The sequence below is a fragment of the Triturus cristatus genome, chromosome 2_2, assembly GCF_964204655.1.
Source record: "Triturus cristatus chromosome 2_2, aTriCri1.1, whole genome shotgun sequence".
NCBI classification, from domain to species: Eukaryota; Metazoa; Chordata; class Amphibia; order Caudata; family Salamandridae; genus Triturus; species Triturus cristatus.
Genome location: NC_140582.1, coordinates 422,475,938 through 422,501,216, shown reverse-complemented (window position 1 = coordinate 422,501,216; position 25,279 = coordinate 422,475,938).

Genomic DNA, 25,279 nt, shown 5'->3' with positions numbered 1-25,279 from the left:
TCTTAGCTATTAATTCTCAACGCGTCTCACATTTTTTGTCATGATAAAGTCATTTCTCCATCAATACATCGCTTTATGTCCGGATTTTTATATTATATTTTCTTCATCTGGAATGTCATTTTTTCTTCAGTATATGCCTGCAGAGATTTTGCTATACTCCTTCAGAGGACTGGATATCATTACTCCTCAACTGTATATTGCCTATAAGTTGTGACGCTTGGTGAGTTCTATAACGCTATACGTATTTCTTGTTATACGAAATTTTTTCACTATATTTTTGCATCAAATCTTGTCCGTTACTGAGCTTTTTTTTTTTTTTTTTTCAGTCACAATGGCTAGTGATTCCCATGCGGTTCGCTCTTCTTCCTCTGGTACAAAACCAAAAAGACATAAAAATGATCCACCATCTCCTATTCTCTCCTCACAAAACCCAGTCCTGGACTCCATACTAGATGAGGTATGTGGTCTTCAACCCTTTATATCCACGACTAACGAAAAATTAAAGCAAATTGAAGAGAGATGGATCGCTATGGAGGGTAAGGTTATGGAGCTTGAACAACGTGTTAGCGACTTACAAGACATATCGTCTAAGATTCCAACACTGGAACAAGAGATCCATAAGTTAAAAATCCACACAGAGGATCTTGAAAATCGCAATCGTAGAAATAATCTACGCCTTTATGGCCTTCCGGAGAATGTTGAGGGTCCTGATATGGTGACTTTTCTGCAGAAATTCCTTCCAGAACTGCTAGATCCTCAACCATTGTCGAATCCCCTCAATATACAAAGAGCTCACCGTTTGGGGCGTCCCCCTCCTAGTGCCAACAAACCACGTGGAATCATAATGCTTTTCTTGGAATTCACTGAGCTTATGCAAGTCCTGAAGGCTGTAAGACTCAAACGCCGTCTTATCTGGTCAGGCCATAACATCTTCATATCTCAGGATATTTCCAATGCAACAAATGCTCGACGCAAGGAATTTCTTGCGCTTCGCCCTCAGATGAGACAACTCAACATTCAATACGGAATTCTTCACCCGTGCCTTTGTAAAATTACACATGATGGTCAGTCACGTTCCTTTGATGATCCGGATAAACTTAAACTTTTCCTTCAGGGTCTCTCTTCCCAGGGCATGGATACAAATGCTTGACTTTTTCTTTCATTTTAAGAATGCTAATTGGATTATAAAATGTTTCGCTTGTTTGTTATCCTCTGATTATCTGTTCTTATTGTATTTAGGAGGTTCTCATTTAATTTTTTGAAGTTAGTAGTGTGGTCCGTGTCCTTCGGTGTCACTATGTTCCTCTTCTTTAGGTCTTCTTTCACTCTACAGATCTGGATGTTATTCCTTGATCTGTTTGCTTACTTCTTTTCTCTGTTCTCTCTTTTCTCTTCTTTCTCTCTTTTTCCCTTCTTTACTGTTTCTATTTATGTTTAATGCTATTTTCTGGTTTATGTTTTTCAATTAAGGTAGCTTTCTCACTATCACATTTTAAACGTTGTCTCTCGTTTTTTCTTTCTGTTGATTATGCAGTCTCGTATTCCTGTTTCCTAATGTTCCCCTTATTCCAACAACATGGTTAATGTGAATTTGTGGAATGTACGTGGTCTTGGTCATCCAGTCAAGCGTCAAAAGGTATTGTCTCATTTAACTAAACTTAATGCACAAGTTGCTTTCTTACAAGAAACACACTGTAATGATGTCGAATCTCTCAAGCTCAAACGCCAATGAGTCAAGCAAATAGTTTTCTCCCCTGCTGTCAAACGACATGGTGGTGTTGCTATATTATTTCATAAATCTATTAATGCTCAAATATTATCGTCAGAATGTGACTCTAATGGCCGCTGGGTGCTGGTTGATACTATCATTAATAAAGTGCAACTTACATTTTTTAATATTTATGGTCCTGTTAAACCGGATCCGGATTTCTGGCATTCTGTTAAAACAAAACTAGTTGCCATATCCAATGCTAATGTGGTGCTTGGTGGTGATTTCAACAATTGGTTAGATCCTTTTTCAGACAGGAAATCTATTTGTAAGTTTAAACCAGATAAAACCCACAAAGCATTTCAATCTGCCATGTCTTCCCGCCCTTTGTTTGACGTATGGAAAACATGTAACCCAAATGTCACAGAATTTAAGTTTTTTTCTCCTGTACACCATACAAGATCTCGTATTGATTATATTTTAATATCCAAGTCACTCCTACCATGTCTTCATTCTTCTGAAATTGGCTCTATTTTTATTTCTGACCATGCTCCAGTTTCCACCTCTATTGACTTATCCACCACCACATGCAAGCAAGGACGCTGGCGCTTTAATACTCACCTTCTATCAGATAGTGTCTTTATTTCAGAAGCGACTTCTTTTATTAATGAATTTTTTATTCATGACAATGCTACAGATACCTCAATTCACAATAATTGGGATGCATTTAAAGCTTCTTTTAGAGCCTTTACAATCGCCTATTCCTCTAAGAAAAAAAAAACTAATGGGTACTAAATATAAAGAAACCTGCTACTAATCAAAACTTTGGAACATAAGTATTTTTCTTCCAAATCCCCCACTTCACTCCAAGAGTTGATTAAAGCTAAGTCTACCCTAAATAAACTTGCCACTATTGATGCATGTAACATCCTTCTTAAGATTAAATCAAAATACCATGGAGGTCAAAATAAAGCTGGGAAAATGTTAGCGAATTACTTAAAAATTAAATCTGAACGTAAAAATATTGGCCCTATCCGTTCAGAACTGAATAACCAACTCCTCTCCTCCGATTCTGATATTAATAATACCTTTCAATCGTATTATAATCTCCTATACACAGAAACTACTAATCCCGTTGAGGAAGATTTTGTATCCTTCTTTCAAAATATTCCTAAACCTAAAGTTCTCCCTGATCTTTTTTCCTCACTTGAAGAGGATATTTCCCTTCAAGAAATCACCAATGCTCTAAAATCTTTGAAAAAATCAAAGGCTCCCGGTCCTGATGGCTTCCCAGTAGAATTACTTTCAGCTTTTTCTTCAATCTTTGCCCCTAAATTATTAGAACTTTTTAATTCATTTTTATCCAGCTCTAAGGCCTGTGGCTCTTTTTTAGAGGCCCTTATTATTGTTATTCCTAAACCTGATAAAGACCCCTCCTTCTGTAAAAATTTTCGCCCTATATCATTAATTAATTATGATTGTAAAATTTATGCAAATACTCGCTTGGAGAAAGTTATTCCTTTGCTTATTAACCCAGATCAAGCTGGTTTTGTCAAAGGACGTTTAGCTTCAGATAATGCTAGGATGTTTTCCAACATTCTCGCTCTTAGTAAAAAATATCCTTCTCCCTTAGCCGCATTATCCTTGGATGCAGAAAAAGCTTTTGATCGAATAAATTGGGCATTCATGATTCACACTTTACATTGGTTTGGATTTGGTCCAAAATTTATTTCATTTATCAAATTATTATATACAGATCCAAAAGCATGTGTCTTTGTTAATGGTCTCTTTTCCCCATATTTCTATTTGCAAAGAGGTACTCGTCAAGGTTGCCCTCTATCCCCATTACTTTTTTTGTTGTGTTTAGAACCCTTTCTTGAACGAATTAGAAATAATCACATGATTAAAGGTTTTACATTGCAATCCCACCAAATTAAACTTTGTGCATATGCAGATGATATTCTCATTTACATGTCTAACCCTATTTCCTCTCTACCCCCCTTTTTGAATGAAATCTCATCGTTCTCTAGTGTTTCTGGATACAAACTAAATTTCTCCAAGACTGAGATTCTACCCTTAAACTCCTCATGTTACCAACTTATGTTTGATTCTACTAATTTGACGTGGTGTCCTCAAAAAATTAGGTATTTAGGAACATGGTTTTCCTCTAATATCCGCGATACTTTAGCTCATAACTTTACTGCTCTAAAACTTAAAATTACCAATTTGTTGACCTCTTGGTCTCCTCTATTTTTATCTTGGTGGGGCAAGTTAGATACAATTAAAATGATGATTGTTCCTCAGGTGCTGTTTATATTATCATTGTTATCATTCAAAATTCCCAATTATTATTTTAAGCAGATACATTCTATATGTTCCAAATTTTTATGGAATAATAAACATGCACGCATTTCCTTATCCAAATTAATTCGACCCAAAACAGAGGGAGGGGTTCGATTTCCTGATTTTCGATTGTACCATACTGCCTTTTTAACTCGTCAATTTTTTGTTATGAACAAAGATTATCAGGATTTACCTAAACCTCCTTGGGTTTCGGTTGAATGTTCATTATTAAATGAATTTTCTTTACAGGATGTTGTATTCATGACCAACTGTACTTTTATCTCTAAATACCCAATATTGAAATATTCTCACTACCTTTTACACACACTCTTTTTTAAATACTTTGACGCTTATCAATCTTTTTTAGCCTCCTCATTATGGTATAATAAATACATCAAATTTTGCCACAAATCTTTTTATTACAAACATTGGAGAGAAAAGGGTCTTTTTTATGTCAATCAGATGATTGTTAACAACGAGATTTTACCTTTCCATCAACTGCAGCAGACCTTTAAACTACCTGATTCATATATTCAACAATATAACACTTTAGTTCCGTCTCTCCAGAGAAGTCTGCAAAATTTCATATCTCAACCAACTCCCACCTCCTTCACACCTATCACACCCTTATACCAAATACCTAATGACACCATTCCAAGTGCCTCATTCATTTATAAGTCTTTATCTTTACCCCATGGCACGCGTAATAAATCTAATATTGAGATGGAATGGGAACAAGACTTATCTCTAACATTATCTATTTCTAAATGGGATAAATTATGGCAAAAACTCTTTAAGACTTCCAAGGCCGCTAATATTACACAATCTCTCTATTTTATTTATAATAGAATCGTTCTCACTCCCCTTCTTATTCATAAATTTAACAATTCAGTTTCATCGTCTTGTTGGTCATGTCTTAATGCTGATGGTTCTTTGGTACATTTACTTTATTACTGCCCTAAGGTTCATACCTTTTGGAAAAATATTTGATCAAAATGTCTACTGATTTTTTCTTATAACATTCAATTTAATATTCAAAATGTATTTTTTGGTACTTTGTCTCCAGATTTTGAACATGTTCCCTCCAAGTCAATGCTATTTGATCTATTTATTGCTGTTGCTTTTAAAGTTATATTATCTTGTTGGAAAGACAATTCTAAGCTATCTTTTCTATTTTGGTGGAATGTAATTTGTGATGAACATAGAATTGCTTCCGTATCTCATGCCTCTGTACATCTGCAGATTAAATCTGATTTACTGTGGCTAACGTTCACAAATTATCTGACATTAAATTCTCCTCCTTTATAACTTTTCTTTTTCTATTTTTATTGCTTTTTCTTTTTCTTCTTCTTTCTTTCTAATCCTCTCTCTTCTTTTTTTTCTCTTTTATAATAAAACTGTTTAATGTAGCTTACTCACCCACTATTTAACAGAGATACAGTGTATATCTCTTCTACAACCATTTTTTATTATATAATGACATACTTATATCCTTATTTGACTGTTACTATTTTTTTGTATTTCTGTGTTCTCTAATCTCAATAAAAATTATTTAACTAAAAGAAAAAAATGTGGGATCAAGAAGCTGTCAGCAAAGAGAAGAAGCTACAGAAATAGGATTGATGTAAAGGTTGAATAAAAGCAGAGTGAGCTCTATGATACCATGAGGGACTTGAGGAATCCAAAGAAAAGAATCAAAAAATGATGACAGTTATGTTATAATAAAGATGTAAATGTGATGATTTAGAAATCATCAGAGGGGCAGTTGTGGAATCTGTTTAGTATATTAGAAATTGAGCTTATGCTAAGATAAGCTAGTTTCATGCTTTCTTCCATTTTGAAATGACTTTGTAACACACTACATGATCACCACTGATGTTGTTTTCCATGCTATAATAAAGAATTGAGGGGCATATGTATCAAATTCTCTATTTGCTATTCTCAAATAGCGATTTTTTTAAAATCGCTATTTGGAAATCGCAAATGAGATGTAAGTAAAAATTTGCAAATTGTTAGCGATTCCTTCGCATTCTTTAATTGTGATTTGCAAATTGCGAATCGCAATTAAGGAATATCTTCCCATTTATTCCTATGGGCCAGGAGGCCCATAGGAATGAATGGGAAGACATTCTCAATTAGCGATTCGCAATTAGAGAATCGCAAATTGAGAATAATTTCAAGGGTGCAAGGGTGTCATAAGGACACCCTGATGCACCCCTGAAATGAGCATGTATGTGCGCATGTGGCGCACATACATGCCCTAAGGGCATGTAGGTGTGCCACATGGCACTTTGAAAAATGCCAAAAAGAGCATCTTTCAAAGAAATCGCAAATTACCACCAACTTGAAGTTGGTGGTAATTTGCGATTTCTTAAGGAGAAATCGCACAACTTCGGTGCTTGTTACATCGCATTTAAGGAATCGCAATTTGCAATTCCTTAAATGCAATCGCAAAATGGAGAATCGCAAATTTGCGATTCTCTAATTTGTTATGCCCTTTTGGGATGATACATCCCAAAAGGCCTCATCCCGTTCGCAAATGGGCCGATTCTGAGAATCGACCCGTTTGCGAACGGGAAAAGGGCTTGATACATATGCCCCTGTGGATGTATGTCGTTACAACGCACACTTTTACAACGCATGCACTTACAACGCATTTTTTACAACGCAAAATCCATTACAACGCCTTCCATTACAACGCATAACACTACAACGCATTTTTAAAAACTACCTTTACAACGCATTCCATTACAACGCATACTACCTTTACAACGCATACCATTACAACGCATAATATTAAATTGCATTTAAGGTAAGTATTAGATAGTATAGGGGTAAAAATTACTTTTCTTACTCCAGGGGGTGCAACAGTAGGGTAAGTGTTGGATAGTATAGGGGTAAAAATTACTATTCTAACTCCAGGGGGTGCAACAGTAGGGAAAGTGTTGGATAGTATAGGGGTAAAAATTACTATTCTAACTCCAGGGGGTGCAACAGTAGGGTAAGTGTTGGATAGTATAGGGGTAAAAATTACTATTCTAACTCCAGGGGGTGCAACAGTAGGGTAAGTGTTGGATAGTATAGGGGTAAAAATTACTATTCTAACTCCAGGGGGTGCAACAGTAGGGCAAGTGTTGGATAGTATAGGGGTAAAAATTACTATTCTAACTCCAGGGGATGCAACAGTAGGATAAGTGTTGGATAGTATAGGGGTAAAAATTACTATTCTAACTCCAGGGGGTGCAACAGTAGGGTAAGTGTTGGATAGTATAGGGGTAAAAATTACTATTCTAACTCCAGGGGGTGCAACAGTAGGGTAAGTGTTGGATAGTATAGGGGTAAAAATTACTATTCTAACTCCAGGGGGTGCAACAGTAGGGTAAGTGTTGGATAGTATAGGGGTAAAAATTACTATTCTAACTCCAGGGGGTGCAACAGTAGGGTAAGTGTTGGATAGTATAGGGGTAAAAATTACTATTCTAACTCCAGGGGGTGCAACAGTAGGGTAAGTGTTGGATAGTATAGGGGTAAAAATTACTATTCTAACTCCAGGGGGTGCAACAGTAGGGTAAGTCTTGGATAGTGTAGTGTAATATAATGTGTTGTAATGGTATGCGTTGTAAAGGTAGTATGCGTTGTAATGGAATGCGTTGTAAAGGTAGTTTTTAAAAATGCGTTGTAGTGTCATGCGTTGTAATGGAATGCGTTGTAATGGATTTTGCGTTGTAAAAAATGCGTTGTAAGTGTAGTGCATTGTAAAAGTTGCATTGTAAAGGTTGTTCCCCGCCCCTGTGAGCTTTTAAATTGCAAGTGTGAAGCTTTCCTAGTCACACTGGACTCAATGTACCTAACCAAGGATAACCTGGCTGTCCTAGGTTGTATTACATACTTTGTACCAACTCATGCTACCTGAATACACCCCGAGAAAGACTGAACCTAATGTAATAGTTTTATGAGGGAATCTTCAAATGTATTCTGTAGTCAAATGTTTCTTCTTGCTCTTTCCCCATTGCTGCACATCCTAGGACCCATCATCTTGTATAGCGAATGTATAAAACCCTTTGTCTAAAATCCTATAAAATGACCTACATTTTATCTGCTGGAGGCCCCCAATTTCCCTACCATAGTAGACAGATCTATATGGGTTTTCTATTGAATTTTACTGAGTGGTTTGTACTTATAATTTACATGCTTAAATGCTAACCTGACTGATGGTCCAGCTTGTGTATTCATTCTTATAATCTTCCAGTAAACTTTTAGTGACTTATTTACAAGAAAGTGCTGCAGTGCTGCACCGCAAGCGCTATTACTGCGCTACACTGCAGCACTTTCAAAACACAGGGATACGTCATATTTACAACAAAAGGGCGCATCCTTGTGCATTCCCCCCCCCGCGGGCGCACAATCGGCTGCCATGCACCACTCAGGCACCCTTGTGCCATTGTATGAGGGTGCCTGCATTGTGGGGAGATTGTTTCTGTGCAGGAAGGGGTACCTCACTGCCCAGAAACAATAAAAAAAATAAAAAGAAGTGATGTCCTCATCCTATGTGTGCTGCAGAATGCAGCACCCCTATAAAGAGGAAAAACAAGGAGAAATGTAAATATCTCTCTTCGTTGTGCCTTGCTACGCCACCCCTCGGTGTTCGTAAATCAGAAAATGTGGTAGAATACATGGGTGTTGCATTGGAACACCCAAAGCAACACTCATGTCACGCCCCTTTCATGCAGAATATTGCATGAGAAGGGGACATGTTTACAAGGACAGGAAAAGAAATGCAGGGTGGCTTTACTTGTCCTTGTAAGTATGGGGCAGGAGGTTGCGACAGCGGTGCGTCTCAAAACGTGATGCACCAGTGTCGCAAGGGCCTTGTAAATAAGCCCTTTAAACTTTAGTCTTGTCTGTCATTCTTACTGAGAATGTTACATCTTTATTGTGATGCAAAACATAATTCAAACGAGAGACTACTCCAAATCGGGCAGTACCACAGTCCATACAGAGAAGAAGTGTGGCGCCGCGGCCAGGGCGACTGACTCCGGAATCTGGTGCTCACGGTTCGATCCCCGGCGCTGGCGGCAGGTTAGCCCAGCACCATGTGACTCTGGGCAATAGCTTGCTTAATCTTCCCGATGCCACCCAGCGCCGAGAGACCCTTAGGGGTGATTGTTCGAGCTTTACAAATGTGGATTATTATACAGGGACTACACCACTTCCAGTCCAAGCAGTCAGTGTACTTTGGGTAATCAAAAGAGAGACACATTTTTGCGCAAACATTTATTATGCCCCAGTATCAAACTGTATCTCTGCTGTACCGTGACCCATAGGGCATTATACAAATGTAACGAATGCCCTAATAAAATTTGCCTCATTCTTTTTAAAATTCATCAATAATCCAGTCAGCAAGTGATTTGACCAGAGCCTGAGACACATGAACATAATAGGACCAAATATTGAATGAAACAGAAAAACAAGGACACAGCGTACAAGGTCTAGTGCAAGATGTAGAGCAAGATCCCTGTGTATTGTTATGACTTTGGAGAACATTAAACTACAAAAACGTAAAATGAAAGACCCATTCAGCATCTGGAAAATCATTCATGGGGCCTTTTGAAAATCTTCCATGAGTTCTCAAGACCAGACTCCTTCTGGGACGTACGACTCACCACTTTCCAGCATTGCTTTCATTTTCTGAGCTTTTTCAGATTGACTCTGAAACAGAGAAAAATGATTGACATTTTAGAATAAGCAAGTTAACCAATCAGTCTAATTGTTTTCATAGCCTTCTTGTGTCACTGGCTGAATTCAAACCAATTAAACACAAGCAATTCTTTTCTGCAGCCGAAAACAAAGTTTATGTCAAGTCCTGGTGGATGAGCAGTGTCCCACATCAGTTATAGTACAGTGCATTAACACTTGGGATCCAGATAGCACAGATTTGTTGAATTCTTCCTGCCTGCAAGTCAGCACAGTAGCCAATAACCTAATGGTTGAATAAACCAAATACCTGATAACGACCAGTCCTAATTCCAGCTCCTGTGACCAAGCAATATTATGAGAGCTATGGCCATGTGAATTTTTGCTGACTCTCTGGAGATCAATACAGTTCTTCTTGACCATTATTTAAAGTGCACCCATGTCAAGGGCACCAACACAACCTTGTCTGCTATTCTGGACTGCTTAAATAATTGCGATGGAACGAGAAAGATTATCCCTCAACTCATATATTCCTTGCCCTCAGAATAAAGTCACCAAAGTAACATCAATACTGCCACCTCATATCCAAGAATACTGGATTGGTAAGAGGTTGAAAATAGAATCTTCATTTACATATTCACTAGTCAAATGAGAATATGTAGCACCAATCTTTCTGAATTTCCAGAAACATCTTAGTATTTAGTTTAACTTTCTCACTCTTTCTTTATTGTCAGACCAAATAATTATGGGACATATGTATGAAGCAAAATTGCGATCGCAAACGCCGAAATTCGCCGAATTTCAGCGTTTGCGATCGCAATTTTGCTAAGTGGTATGTATGAAGGCAAATCTGCATGCATTTTGCGATTATTTTGCAATTGCATTTAAGGAATCGCAAATTTTGCTATTCCTTAAATGCAATGTAAGAAGCACCAAAAAAGTGCAATTTGGCCTTAAGGAATTGCAAATTAATTTGTGATTTCTTTCAAAAATGCAAATTTTTGCATTTTTCAAAGTGACATGTGGCGCACACACATGCCCTTAGGGCATGTATGTGCGCCACATGTGCACCCATGCTCATTTCAGGGGTGCAACAGGGCGTCCTTTTGACACCCTGGCACACTTGAAATTGCGGGGCATATGTATCAAACGATTTTGTATTCGCAAAAAAACAGCGTTTGCGAATACAAAATCGCAAAACGCGATGTATGAGCCATTTTCGCATTGCATTATTAAGGAATCGCTAATTTTGCGATTCCTTAATTTTGTGTAAGCATTTAAGGAATCGCAAATTGCGATTCCTTAAATGCTATGTAACAAGCACCCAAGTTGTGCGATTTCTCCTTAAGAAATCGCAAATTACCACCAACTTCAAGTTGGTGGTAATTTGCGATTTCTTTGAAAAATGCACTTTTGTCATTTTTCAAAGTGCCATGTGGTGCACATACATGCCCTAAGGGCATGTATGTGCCCTTAGGGCATGTATGTGCATGTATGTGTCCTTATGACACCCTTGCACCCTTGAAATTATTCTTAATTTGTGATTCTCTAATTGCGAATCGCAAATTGAGAATGACTTCCCATTCATTCCTATGGTCCTCCTGGCCCATAGGAATGAATGGGAAGGTATTCCTTAATTGCGATTTCTCAATTTGCTAATCACAATTAAAGAATAATAAGAAATCGCGAAATATTTGCGAATTTTTAAATACATCCTGTTTTGCGATTCTCAATTAGCGATTCTCAAAAAATCGCTATTTGAGAATCGCAATAATGGATTTTGATACATATGCCCCTGCATTCTCAATTTGCGATTCTCTAATTGAGAATCGCAAATTGAGAATGTTTTCCCATTCATTCCTATGGGCTTCTAGGCCCATAGGAATGAATGGGGAGGTATTCCTTAATTGCGAATTGCAATTTGCAATTCACAATTAAGGAATATGTAGGATTCGCAAAATTATTTGCAAATCCTACATACATAGCATTTTGCGATTCTCAAATGGCGATTCTCTAAAATTCGCTATTTGAGAATCGCAAAACCAAAGTTTCATACATATGTCCCTATATTCTGAGACTTCAGAGTATCTAGAGCCATGTGGCAAGACTCTGACACAACCTGGGGAAATCTGTTGACATAATGAGTGCCCTGAATAATATCTACTTGCTCTAAAGGTGATACAGTTATGAAATTCAAGGTACTGGGTGCCATATACAAGGCTTTCAGAGAAAGAGGTGAAGATTATAACTGTGAAAATCAGCCCATTATGGCATTTTCAGCTGGAGCATTACACTTGGTAGTGTAAGACCAAATAGAAAAGCAATAAGCATGGTGGAAAGTGCATCATATCACAGGGCCCACACCCTTGGATTTTTGTTGATGCATATTAAAGAAATCTGCCCTGCTTATCTGCATTCAAGAGACCACTGACAACCACTCTCCTCAGGAAAAGGTTCAATAGGAGATACCTGCCTTCTCGAAGGAAGGCCCAGGCTGAAATTCCATCCTTCTGCATCTATCATGGGCATTGAGCCAACAACTGATACTGACTTTCTAAAATTATTGAGCATGCACCTGATTCCTAATTGGGAACAATTAAGTGCTTTAAAGAGTTCTCATACCAATATGACAGGTGGGGTCTTCCAACAATATTTCATTGAATCACAGTATCTTCTACCAACGAAAACACCTTAATTGTTGTATTCTGGACATCTGCTCCTCTCTGGAACCCATAAAGCAATCTCATTCACACTATATAAAATGGGTTTGAACTGCAATCTCCAGTGCATACCTTTTAAAACAGGGTCTGCTGCAGTATGCTACTGAGGTTAAGGATATTGAACAGGTGTTTGGTGACACATGCACATGCAAATGTGCACGCATGCACATGAAGTCTGAGTACAGAAGTCAGCTGACTGACGCAGCTTAGTAAGTGTACACACGTAGCACTGTAGCAGATGAAGGGAACTCTAAATTGTTATGATTTATTTGAAAAGAAATAATATCTGAATCATACATTTTGGTTAAAGTGAATACGTGTGTACTATTTTCACTTTTGTGCAATGTATGTTAAGTTGTGTTGAAACTGTAACTTTAGATTGGAACATGGTATAAGGATCAGAGATGATGCCTTGTAAATGCATTTATGGACATCGGATCAAGAGATGAAGTTATTTTCACTGGATTTCTCAATATATTTTATGAAATACCATTTTTCTCTGAACCAGCCGTCAATGAGATTCATCCTTGGAGATGACTGATTGTGAGAGTTAATTACTCTGATGTACTAGCTGACAGATCAAATGCCCTAGTGGAATAGAGAGCCAGCTTAAGATAGTTCAACTTAAAAATCTTCTGCTGGAGGAAATGTGTAGGACTGGAATCTCCTTAGCCATCCCATAGCTACTCTCTGTTGAATAAGGGTAGGGATGTTAATAGGAGAACACAATTAAATAGCTCAGTTGTTCATCTTTGCCTTCCAGCGTGTGGTCCTGGATGGAAGAAACAAGCCTGCTGAAAAAGAAGTAAAAATAATTGTAAGTTCAAAAGTGGTTCCCTCTGCGGGACCACCCTTTGGGTAGCTGCATCAAGGCAGTGGTGCACCCCTACATGGCTCAAAGCACAGGGAGATATTCATTGCCTTGAGTCTCCCAAGAGGGAGAATATAAAGCAAACTTGTCAGGTCTGTGATTGGGGATGCAGACATCTTGGGTTTTAGGAAGATGTTAGGGGATCGCAGTTCCATTCAAACGAAGTTAATTCTGCCAAATAAAATGTTCATGTTTTCATAGGGAGACTTTAGGGTGAATTCATGTATGTTTAAGGTCTCTTTAAAATATAGTTTCTCTCCTTTGTGAGCAGAGGGCTCATAGTGTGTTAAAGCCATAGACGTATGTTTTAGATTGTGAAAAGTATTGTTAAAGACTGTAGGCATTAGATTTTTGGATTGTGAAGTGCTAGCATAATCTGTAGGCATTTTTAAAGCCAATCTTTCTATGAGCAAAAAGCATATGTGTTACAATATGCCTACATAGTTTTGTTGATTTAGGCTTTGGTCCTTCTGGTGCTGAAAGTGTCTTGTGGCGCCTTGCAAATTACAGGAACAGACTACATTTATATCATTACTTTACTTGCCACCTTTGACATTTCTTAAGGGTACATGATATGCACCCCAATGTGTTCTGCAATGTGTAATTAGATTTGAGATCTTGTACATATGTGTAATGTTGTGTATATTAATTAATTGTGTTTTTTAAAGTTTTGTGTTTCTAGCCCACAGCACATCCCAGTGTCAGCCATGGAATGATTTGCCCCATTATCTCAAGAGCTGATTGCTAAATGGGATACATTTTCCCAGTTTGAGGTCTGTGATATTGAGGTCCCAGGACACAAGAGGTGAAAGACATCCAGGTTTTAGTAACGTCTGAATGCACTGAATCATGCTGAACAGGATTCATTACAATCATGCTAGTTTAAAATGTAAAACAATTCACCCTTTAAAGTCGGCTAATACTGGTTAGCAGAGAATGTATCATTCACCATCATTTGCTCTTTCTTTTTTCCTCACACTTTGTATATATTCTCATTTTTAGGTCTCGCATAGCGTTGCAGAGCAAAGTCCTGCTCGCTTTGCGAGACATGCAGTATACACTATAGTGGGGGAAATCTCTGCCCACTTTTCGGCCATAATTTTGATTGGCTTCAATCAAAAATGCTGCATTTTGATTCGTTTTCGGCTTGTAAGTCCCTCCACCTGACGGCCATGTTGTCATTTATATCCTACCCAGGCTATTGGCCCCTTTACTCAAAAACTATTTTTGGCCCTGTGTCCCGCCCCCGCCATCTCCCGCAGTCCATGACTTTTCGGTCCCCCCTTTTCCCCCCCACTCCCGTTCATGCCTTCCTGGACCCCAACCCTCCCGTTTCCAATGCAATAGGTCTCGCGTAAATACGAGACCTATTGCATTGAGAAATGCTTGTTTGTTGTGGGATTGGCTGGGTGATCGCACTCTTTTTTGGTGTGACATTTTGCCTGGCCAAAACATGGCAATGTGCACAACACATGAGCAAAACATTGTCTGTCCCCGCACACGCTCAATACATCCTCCGTTCAATAATCCCCGTGAGAGCACGCGATCCTACAGGGGTGATCACTGGGATTAGGTGAGGTCTCCAGAGGAGAAGCTGAACACAGGGTAAACGACGTAACCCAAGCTACTTCTCTTTGCCCCACTCGGATGGGGTGACGTCAAACATCACTAACCCACGACAGCTGCTTTCAGCCTCGACACCACTCATAACATGACGTCATGCACGATACACACTCTGCCCTTCTTAACGGTGTTAAAATAATACTATATATGAGCATTAACGTTCTGTAATTTAACAGCAGCAAAATGTATTAACAATTCTGAAAAATTAATTTCTGTTAGGCTGGCATACGTAATGAGCTATAAACACCCGAATGCGACTCAAATAGAAGACTTCCTGAAAGCGCTGTACTAAAAGGAACAGTCGCTGTGTGAGTCTCACTGAAGCGCTGCCAGGAGGGTCACTGATGTTCCTGTCCATGAAGCGGAGGTTATTAACGGCCCGGTCACTCTCAGAGCTCTACATGGGACTGTCGTGCGTTGACTGTCTCTGATGGGGTTGCGAGGCACTGTCTCTCGCAAGGATTTCTCTAACTAGGCTGTCCATGACGGGTTGGTCAGATTCTTATTAGAGATATGACATTGCGGCCTACCATGGATCGGGTTGTCACTGATGCCACTAAATGCGTAGACGGTCTCTTTTGAGACAGTCTCCAACATGACCCCCGCTTTCTGCAGTCAGTAATACCACTGTAACTGGCTGTACTGTCATTAAAGATATTTTCATTTCTGGGACTTCAGGGACAGGACTGTCATTGACAAGTCTGCCAGTAAAGGGGTGTTCACTGTCCATAACGTCATTACCAGTACTCTCACTGCCAGGCTGTCTCTATTAGACTTTGTGACTGCAACTCTTGAGACTGTCTTTAACGGGGCAATCACTCACTAATAGGACTGGCGCAGCCACGACTGCCATTAACAAGACTCAAGCTGAGACTGTAAATGTCACTTTTGGACTGTCACTTCTTGGTCCATTACTTCCAACTCTGCCACAAATGGGGTTGTCCTTGCAGGGAGCTGTCACTTACTGCTCTGGCACTGACTGGACAGCCACGTTCAGAGCTGTCACTGACGGTATGTCACACTAGTGCGAGCGGAACTGTCACTGACTGTCGGGGACTGTCACTAATTGCACTTCCTGAAACTGCTTCTAATGGGGGTGGGAGCTGTCTAAACTGTTATCAACTACTCATCCATCCCCCTTCCCGCCAGACATCTGTCCCGAGTCCCTGCACTGTACACCAGTGTGTGAGCAGTCCAGCTGCCGAGGCGCTATTATACTATGAAGGAGCTTTCAGTGTCAGAGCAGTGACAGGGCTCTCAGTCTGGCAGTGAGAAGTCCATCATTCACTGAGGAAAGACAGGTTTACCAGCTCGGTGCTCTGAGGGTACCACTCACGAGCAGTGAGATGCCACAGAAGTCTGTTTACTGTTTAGCACACTGTTACTCTTGTGCCTTTTGCCCAGATAGTGCCCAGAGGCGAAGCGCTGATTGTGTTCACCTTTTTGTTTCTGTGTCATGGTGACATATAGCAGGCACAGGGTGGTTTTCCGAGAGATGCCTTAGCGGGTTATATGTTTCCTACAGCGCCCCATTCATTGTCGTTCAGTTTTGAAGTGTCTGTACGTGCCTCGCAGTGTGCTGGACGGTCCTTCGCAGAGTGTGAAGTGTGCCATGGGTGTCTCCTTCTGTGATCTCATGCAAGGAGGGAAGACAGAGTTACAGGTTTTAGTTTGAGTGCTTAAAACACCAATAGGAGTATGATAATTAGATTTCATTGCTGGGAAGGGTTCAAAGGGTGGTGGTGGTGCGGTAAAGTACGAGAGCAAAGCAGAATGAGGTACGGAAGCCATGGGGTGTATAGTGGTGAGCAGTGTAGCAAGGGTTTCTCTGATACTGTTAATTTTGTGGGTGATGTAAGATGCTTATTCTTTTTCAGATAGTCAAGGTTGTGAGACAAGAGACAAGAGTACATGGTGGAAAGAGCAAATTGTTGACTGTGCCTGGGACTGAAGCAAGAGGATGGGTTTTTGGAAGTATTCTGATTCGTTGTTGTCTAGGGCTAAAAACAATTTAGCTGGTGCAATTCTATTTGTTCAGGATTTTCAGTGTTATACTTAATGTGATTTATGAAGATGTGTTTGCACCTTGGTTTTCAAAGAATGGATGCTAGGTGAGACGTGCAACTGTCGATGTGACGCAGAAGAAGCCTGTGCGTAGAGGACAGTTTGAGTACAAGGCATTTTTAAGGGAACACTCAAATTGCTTGAATTATATAGTTAGTTGCAGCGGCAGAAGGTAGTTGCGGATATGGGATATAGTTTAGGACAGCACGGAGGGAGCTGGGAAGCTGTTTCCTTTTAGAGTTGGATTTGGATGCAACAAAGGGAAGGGATGGAGGGATACTGATCAGAATTTGTATGAATGCATGGTCAAATGTGTATTAAAATGTCAAAATTATACTACAACAGAATGTGCTGCATTATGAGGCATAATTTGTCGTTTCTTGTTGCTTAATTTAGTCAACACTTCTGCATAATGTGGTCTTCCCATGGCACACAATTCCAGTGACCCTGATTGAATCACACAGATTGTGACGCAGACACAAGCTAGACACATAATCACAAACATCCTTGAAAAAACAAATACTCCTAAGGAATGCAAAATTAAGTAAAGCATGTACACTATAAGCAGGAACGACAGCGACCAGGCACACTTAAGGCCAGGCTTGCCAGGCTAGTCCTTTCATAGCCCTTTCAGACTGCGATCATGCGCTCCTTCCCAGAGACGGGAAAAGTATGTAGTTCAGCGCAGAGAGTGAAAGACAGAAACACAGAAAGCGCTACACTGCACACCACCCAACTCAAGACAAGGCACCCATAAATTCCCCGAGAGTACTGGTTACTTAAACACCTTTCTAGGTCTCCTCTGCTCCAGCTGCTGCATCTTCACCATGGTCTCGTCTCTCTGGAGTGGGGTGTCTCTCTGCTGCCCCCTTCCCTCGTCCTGCTTTAAATACTCTCCAAAGGAAACAAATGGGCCACTGTCTCAAGGAGGGGCAGCCCAGCACCCCGGAGGTCGGCAGGGACTCAGGCAGCACAGGTCAAGCTCACACCCCAAGCGTGGCAGTAGCCACCCCACCTCCCTCGACCCATCTGACACCTCTACATGAGTCCGATACCCCTTCACCCTCCCGCACAAGTTCAGGTCCTCTCTCGACCCTGCATGGGATCGGACATTAAACTTACAGCCTGATCTTTTTATCAAGAATAGTCTAATTGTCAAGAACTGTTGTTAAGTGTTCCAAAACTGTCCTGTAAGTGCACATAATTATTCGATTAAAGGAAAACGTATTTCAATGAGACAGGGTACTGTTCAAACCATTCACAGAACTTTATTGTGAAGTTTCACACATTTGTAAAAAAAAATTATGGAACATTAAAAAAGGGACGCAGTTATTTTTAAATTGGCCTACAAATCGTTTACACGTTGTGAAGAATGCTGCCAAACATCGGATGAATTTATGTAAATGAAAGAGAAAATCTTTCACAAAAAAAAAACCTCAACTGCATTCTTGTAAAAAGTGCATTGAAATCTTCTCATGGGGGGTAGGTGCCGTGGACTCTCTGGCTGGCACGGATGGCAGCTGGGCTAACAGCATGCCATAATAGAAGTACTACCACCAACCAGAATACAGCACTTCTGAGTGAAGACAGATGCTGCTTGGCTCAGGCGATGTCTGCTCAGGTACACTCTTCAACTGAGGCCTACTGTTGCAACCCGTACCCCCTTAGAACATTCCTCTATATTTAAATTTGTATGTGCGTATGTGTGTGTCTCATAAAAACCGTGGAGCAGATTTACAAGCCCCTTGCGACATGTTTACGACACCGTTGCATCACTTCTGTGACGCAGCGGCGTCGTAAACAATGCGCCACCATGCAACAGATTTACAACGTGACGCATCTAGCCTCGTAAAAGTGACGTAATGAAATCTTCAAGATTTCACTGAGTCACTTTTATGTCCATGCTATGTCAAAACCTCATGCCTGCTTGAAGCAGGCGTATGGAGTAACGCAGCATGTTAGGTATAGGGCACCCCTGAGCATTGCTGGAATCGCGTCGCGCTTGCGACACGGCTCCAGCAATGCGCTGCCCTTACACCAGAAGATGCGACACGCATCTGGCTATCCTTGCGCCACGGTGCATCGCATTGTGAATGCGACGCATCTGTGGTGGCGCAAGGGTATTCCTGGATGTCGCATCTTTACTGGCGCATCCCTGCTAATATGCAGGGATGCACCAGTCCTCGTAAATCTGCCCCTGTGTTTTTAAGTGTCTCAGTGTGATAAACGGTGGAAATTGTGCAATGGACGCCAGAATAAAAGCACTAGGCAGCCTAGGTGTGGGGCAGTAAGGAACTCTGTAACAAAGAACAAGGGACATGACTAAATGCTTATAAGGTCCAAAATGTGAGACCGATTTGCATTGCAAATGCTTGTTATTTTTACTGTTTATATTCCTGCCTTTTCCTTCCCTTATAAACCTGTCTAAGTAAGATTCAGCGAGCCAAACTTCCTCAAAGATCTAAATACGTTTGTTAGTAGTACCCTTCTTCTTCAGCAATAGTGTCAGAAAATAAAAAAAAGATATTCACTGAAATCATCCATAAGTCTTGGCTGAAATGTAGGTGTGATTTAAGAAGGAAACGACGTGAAACGTGTGTTCTGTTGCCTCTAGATAACATTGCAATATGTTATTTTACATGTTAAAATTAGTGAGGATTTTCTTGGCTTTCCTTGTAAAAGTTTTTTCTCAGGTAGATATTAATGGTTTTGCTGGATGGCGGTTTCTGTGTTGATTCTGGGCTCCTCCATCAAAAGCATCCTTCCTATGAATGCACAATTTAAAGATTTTCTATATCAAGCATTTCTGCCGCGCCCTATAAATCTGAAATTGTTAATAAGGCAACCATGTTTTGGTATTCCTCCTCTCTGCATACTTTTGTTTTTTCTTTCATTTATTTTCTTCAAGAGAAAACTGTGAAGGAATCCCTTGCCTTGCACATCGTCATCCATTTGTGGGGTGTTTCCTCCCTATTTAGTCTTTGAACATGGACTTGCTCCTTAGATTGCAAAATAATATTTTCAAACATTTCATGATTGGAAAAACCTGCTAAACATTTTGAAAGGGCTAGAAACATTTGTGTATGTTCACTACGTTGTGTAGGTCGACCACATTTGGAATGACCACACACAATACTGGTGTGGTCTGCCTTTCACAAAATCCCATTTAAGAGGGCAAATTACAACCATTCAACTCTTTGAAGCAGTCAAGATATTTTCTGTTTGTAAATGCTACTTTCATAAATGATAATATTAGTGCTCTGACATTCTGTGCCAGCAACCTTGTGAATTTAGGCAAAAACGTTCAGCTGTTCCTAAACCAGACCTACGGGTATATTTATGAGATGGTTTGCGTTGCGCTTGGTTCAAGGGTGACGCAAACCTTACATGTGATTTATGAAGCCAGGCAAGGCCTCTTTGCGTGGGCCTGAGCAGCTCCATAGGTCTGGAGTAAGGCAGCACAGAGCAAATCGTTGCGTTGCCTTACTCTGCCCAGGGAAGGCACTGTATGGGTGTTCCCAAACAACTCCCATGGTTTTTGATGCATTCCATGATTTACCAGAACTAATAGACCTAGAAATGCTCCAAAGAGATACACCTTCTTAGGTGAGATGCAATGAGGAAAAATATCCTCATTCCTCCTTATTACTTCCTCTTTCTATGTTTGCTGCATTCTGCAGTAAGCTTAAGTGTTGATGAGTAGGTTGAACAATGTGAACAAAGAGACACAGGCCATATGAAAAATCACTTTCCCCAGCACAGTAAAGTCTCTTTAGAGTCTCAGAATTATAGAGTGAGTTGCTCTGGCACAATATGAGACAGATCTTGTTGTTTTCTCTGTATGACTTTCTAGTTTTCCATCTTGTAAGTAAAAGTTGATTTGGTTTAGTAATCTGACTCGCAGTTTACTATCATGCCACACTGCCATTAAATAATATAACTTAAATGGAGTTTACAATGGAGGCGCAAGTACTAGTGACATTGGTCCTGATGAATGCTAATGACGTTTTTGGCCCTTAAAATGGCAGAGGTATGTTGACTATTAGGTGGAAGTGATATGCAAACTGCACTGTTGTTTAACCATGTCATAAAGAAGCATTAATAAAGATGGTTTGGTCTAATCAAAGGCAATTTTAGCATTTGGCTGATACCTTAGAAGCCCCATATCAAATTAAAAACAGAAATATCTAGTGCTTTCTCAGCTTATCAGGGTAGGGGGATACAGTTCTTACTGGTTGTGGAGGCAAACTGTGTCATTCATGATCATTCGACACAGGATAGTAGAGGCCTGATGGCAAAGTATGCCACATCTGGGTTGATGACGGCAGAGGGTCCTTTTTAAGGATGGACTCATTGGACCCCGCATAACCTGCAAACAAAAGAGAAGGAATAGACGTTTGGGAACAGTATTTGTCGCGATTACATAATTTGTTAGGCAGGGTATACTGTCAGTGCCTTTTTCTCGCCAGCCCCCTCCCTACTTTTCGCAGTGATCCTCCCACGGTGGCCATCTTCCCTGTGTTTTGTTAGTATTCTCCCAGGACCAGGCCCCGCCATTGCAATCGTCTCATACACACTGATTTGCACACAGATTAAACATCTGAAACATGCTTTCCCATTGTTATATAGAGTTAATTGCAAAGGGGTAATGGCAATTGAAACTGAATAAATATCTTCACATGTTTGCAATAACAACGCCAGCTACATTTCAGATAGTGCTTTGCCTTAGGAAAGTCAGGTAAAATGGCGATGTGCTAAAAACGGTTCAAGTTAATGGATTATGGTTTTGTCCTCTTTTGTAATTCTTTCACGTTTAAGTCTCAGAATGCTTTTCAAGTAACAAATTGATAGGATCAGTGCTCTCGGTTGGCTGCTGCATCTTCTTTGATGACATTGGACATAGTGAATGCTATCTGCTGCACATCACAATTTAATATAGTCACCCGAATTAGTTAATAATTGCAAAATAGGAAGGTTAGTCATTCATGACATTTTTCTAATTGTCCTTTTCAGAGATCATAATGCATCAGCCTGCATCATGTAGCCTGGAGCAGTTTCATTGCCACAGTAGTTAAAAGTGCTATCATTTGCATACATGAAAAGAAAATCTGAAAAAACAAATGAACAGTATTCACACTTGTCCCCAAAAAATTAACTTATTTAAGTTGAATGAACCGAGGAAAACTTTGATCTCAAAATCACAAGGGTGATATATTCATTGAAAAACTAAAATAAATTACATTGGCTAATTCATTCTGCTTTTACACAAAAGGCCACCAATTAGAAGTGCTTAGTGATGAAAGAAGAGCTGGGAGAAATTAACGAACGGGGGAAGATTTTCTGTGAAAGGTTAACACGGTGGAGGGAAAAAACAAAACCACGAAAAAGGATCATGCACGCAGAAAAAAATGTCAATATGGATAAAAAAACAGAGCAACAGGACAGTGATAAAGAAGTGAAATTATGAAATTATATAATGAAATATATTGTGTGAGTAAAGTTGTAGGTCGAGCATCAGCACGCATGCACTGTCTGCAGACCTGTGGCATTCAATAAAACCACTTTATTACCGTCGTCTACTTGCCTTTGGTTCCCTCCTCCATTGCTCTTCTTTCCTGCCTCCTAAGTCGTTCACAAAGTGATACATCACTTCCGGTCAAAGATAATATGGCCTGGTACTCCCCCACGTCCCCTCTTTACCTTTGGTACCCACAGCCCTTGTCCGGATGAGGTCTCCCTCCTTCAAGGCAAGTATTGAGACCACGCCGTATTTATTGCAAAATTAAAAAACATTATTTATTAACATTACGTACAATTACGCAGAAAGGCCAAATACATTGTTAGACAGATGAGGTCACATGGCTATCCTTAACTCTAATACACACAACACTACATTACGGGCCGCTGGTGGCCTGGGTGCTGTGCCCGTGGGGAGAGCCGAACAAGAGACTGTTCCGCCCCCCCACAACCCCTTTTAAAGGGGGGGCACGGGCCAGGCCGGTCTGAACCGGCCGGACCCCCATGCCGGATTCCCGTGTGAACTGGAAGCACTAAAGTGCTTCCGGTTCACGCCCTGCAGAACGCCACCTACTGGACGAATATGGGGGAGGTGGGATGGCTCCCACTTCCTCCTTTCCCCCGGGGACAGGTCCGACCGCCATAATGGCGGCGTACGCTATTTAGTGCTCGGCCTTGCCCAGGAGCACCGGTCAAGCACTCCTTACGTTTAGTTTCTTCATATCTTTATTTTACAGAACTTTTTTTTTAAATATTGCTTACAGCGTTTGTAATGTAAACGCCAAGCTGCAGTACACCAGTTTGATTTAATTTGCTATATTGTGGCCTTCCGCTCATCGCAGTTTATTCTCATTTGCCCGGGTGTCGTTTTTGCCCTTCTGCTCGTTGCAGTTTGTTTCGATTGCGCCGCCCTTCTGGCACTCTTTATTTTGGAATTGCAGTAACGGTGCACCTGCTTACTTCTCGCAGGCAGAGCTATGGCTGTGCCACTGCTGCTCCTCAGCTGCAATCTGCAGCTCTCTTGCCAGGAAATGATACACCCAGGGCTTTAAGTTGGCCAGGTCCTAAAGGCAGGTGCAGAAACGGGTCCTTTTGGGCTCTCTTTAATTCACCACTGCCGCCCTCAGCGATCCTCCAAAAGCAAAATTCAGCTCGATGTCACAGTCACAGTGTCTGCTATTCCTTACTGCATGGGGCTGCCCATCCCCATTACCCTGGCTTATGTCATCCCAGCGCATCTCGAACTGTAAAAGACATGCAGGGCACAAGTCCTAAAAAAAGAAGTGGGGGACTAACCTAGTTAGGCAGTATGCAAATGACATCGCGGCGTGCAACATCACGGCATGCCACATCACGGCGCATGACATGATGGTGCATGACATCACAGCGCATGACATCACAGCACATGACATCACACGTGGCATCACAGAAAATGACATCATAGAAATTGACATCATTGAAAGTGCCATCACATGTCACGTCTTTACAGGAAGTGGCATCACAAGAAGTGACATCAGATCTAAAGCCCTCACATATATGTTTAGCAGGTTTATCATGTGTACGTTTGAGTGCATTGCGAGGATAATAGCACAGTGAGCTATGGAAAATATTTGACTTCTACACCTTGCAATCCCCCAGTTTTATGTAACACATCCTGTACATTCATTTACACATTTATATAATTTATTGTACATGTAATATGCACATGTTAATGTAAAGCGCTCTGACACCCTGCATTGGAATGAGTAGGGGTATACCAGAAAAAATAGTGGTACTAAATTATTTCAACGCCTCCTCGGGGGAAGTAAGCTCTATATAAATGGAATTTGCTTTGTGTAAATACTGGGAAAGACCAACACATCTGATATTCTTGCAGTGCATGCATATCTCCTAAACAGGGACTGAACAAAGTGAACATTGCCTGTCTTAAGTATGTGTGATGTGCTAACAAGGTGTGAGCCTTTATTTCCCCTCCGCTTTATTTGCATCAGGTGTGAGGCTCCTGACTGCTCACAGCCAAGAGACTCGAACAAAAGGAGGCCTGATGACCCCTCAAATTCGGCCTTTGTTATGGGCCCAACAGGAGTCTTAAATGAGAAAGCCAAGTCCCCGCTTGCACGTTATTGCTTGTTGCAGAAGGAAATCAGACAATAGGCAGGCGCTGCTGAAAGTGTCCCGGTGTTTGGAAATTACACCGAGACGAGTTCAGGACATTATTCAGTGGGGCACAAATTCTTAGCAGGGTGGACGGCGTTCACCCTGTGAAACAAGTGGGTGGGCGCTGTCCACCTGCGGGTACCCCCAACTCATGCCCTGAAGACTTGGATCAAAAGACAAAAGAACACAGGCATGCCTGCCCATGGTCGTTAGGCGCCAACCCACGCTATCGATATAGCACAACGCAACAAAACAACAATGTTGGGTACACGACCGAGCACCTCAACAACATTACAACAAATGATTATTTTATATAAAAAAAACTCCTTTGCTGAAATTCGAATGCACCACAAGAAGCTAACATTTCCTGGGTAAAGTACTAGCCACTACGCTAAAATGGTTAACCGCCTTAATCAATTCAGCGTGAGCTCTACCCGAAGGTACACAGCGCTCCACATAGGCACCAGTTATATTATACAACAATTTGTAACTGGGAAGAAATCCTGCACTCACATATTGCCATGCGTAGAAAACCATACCTGAATGTAGGACATTAGGAGCCAGCAGGAAGTGGGATGAACC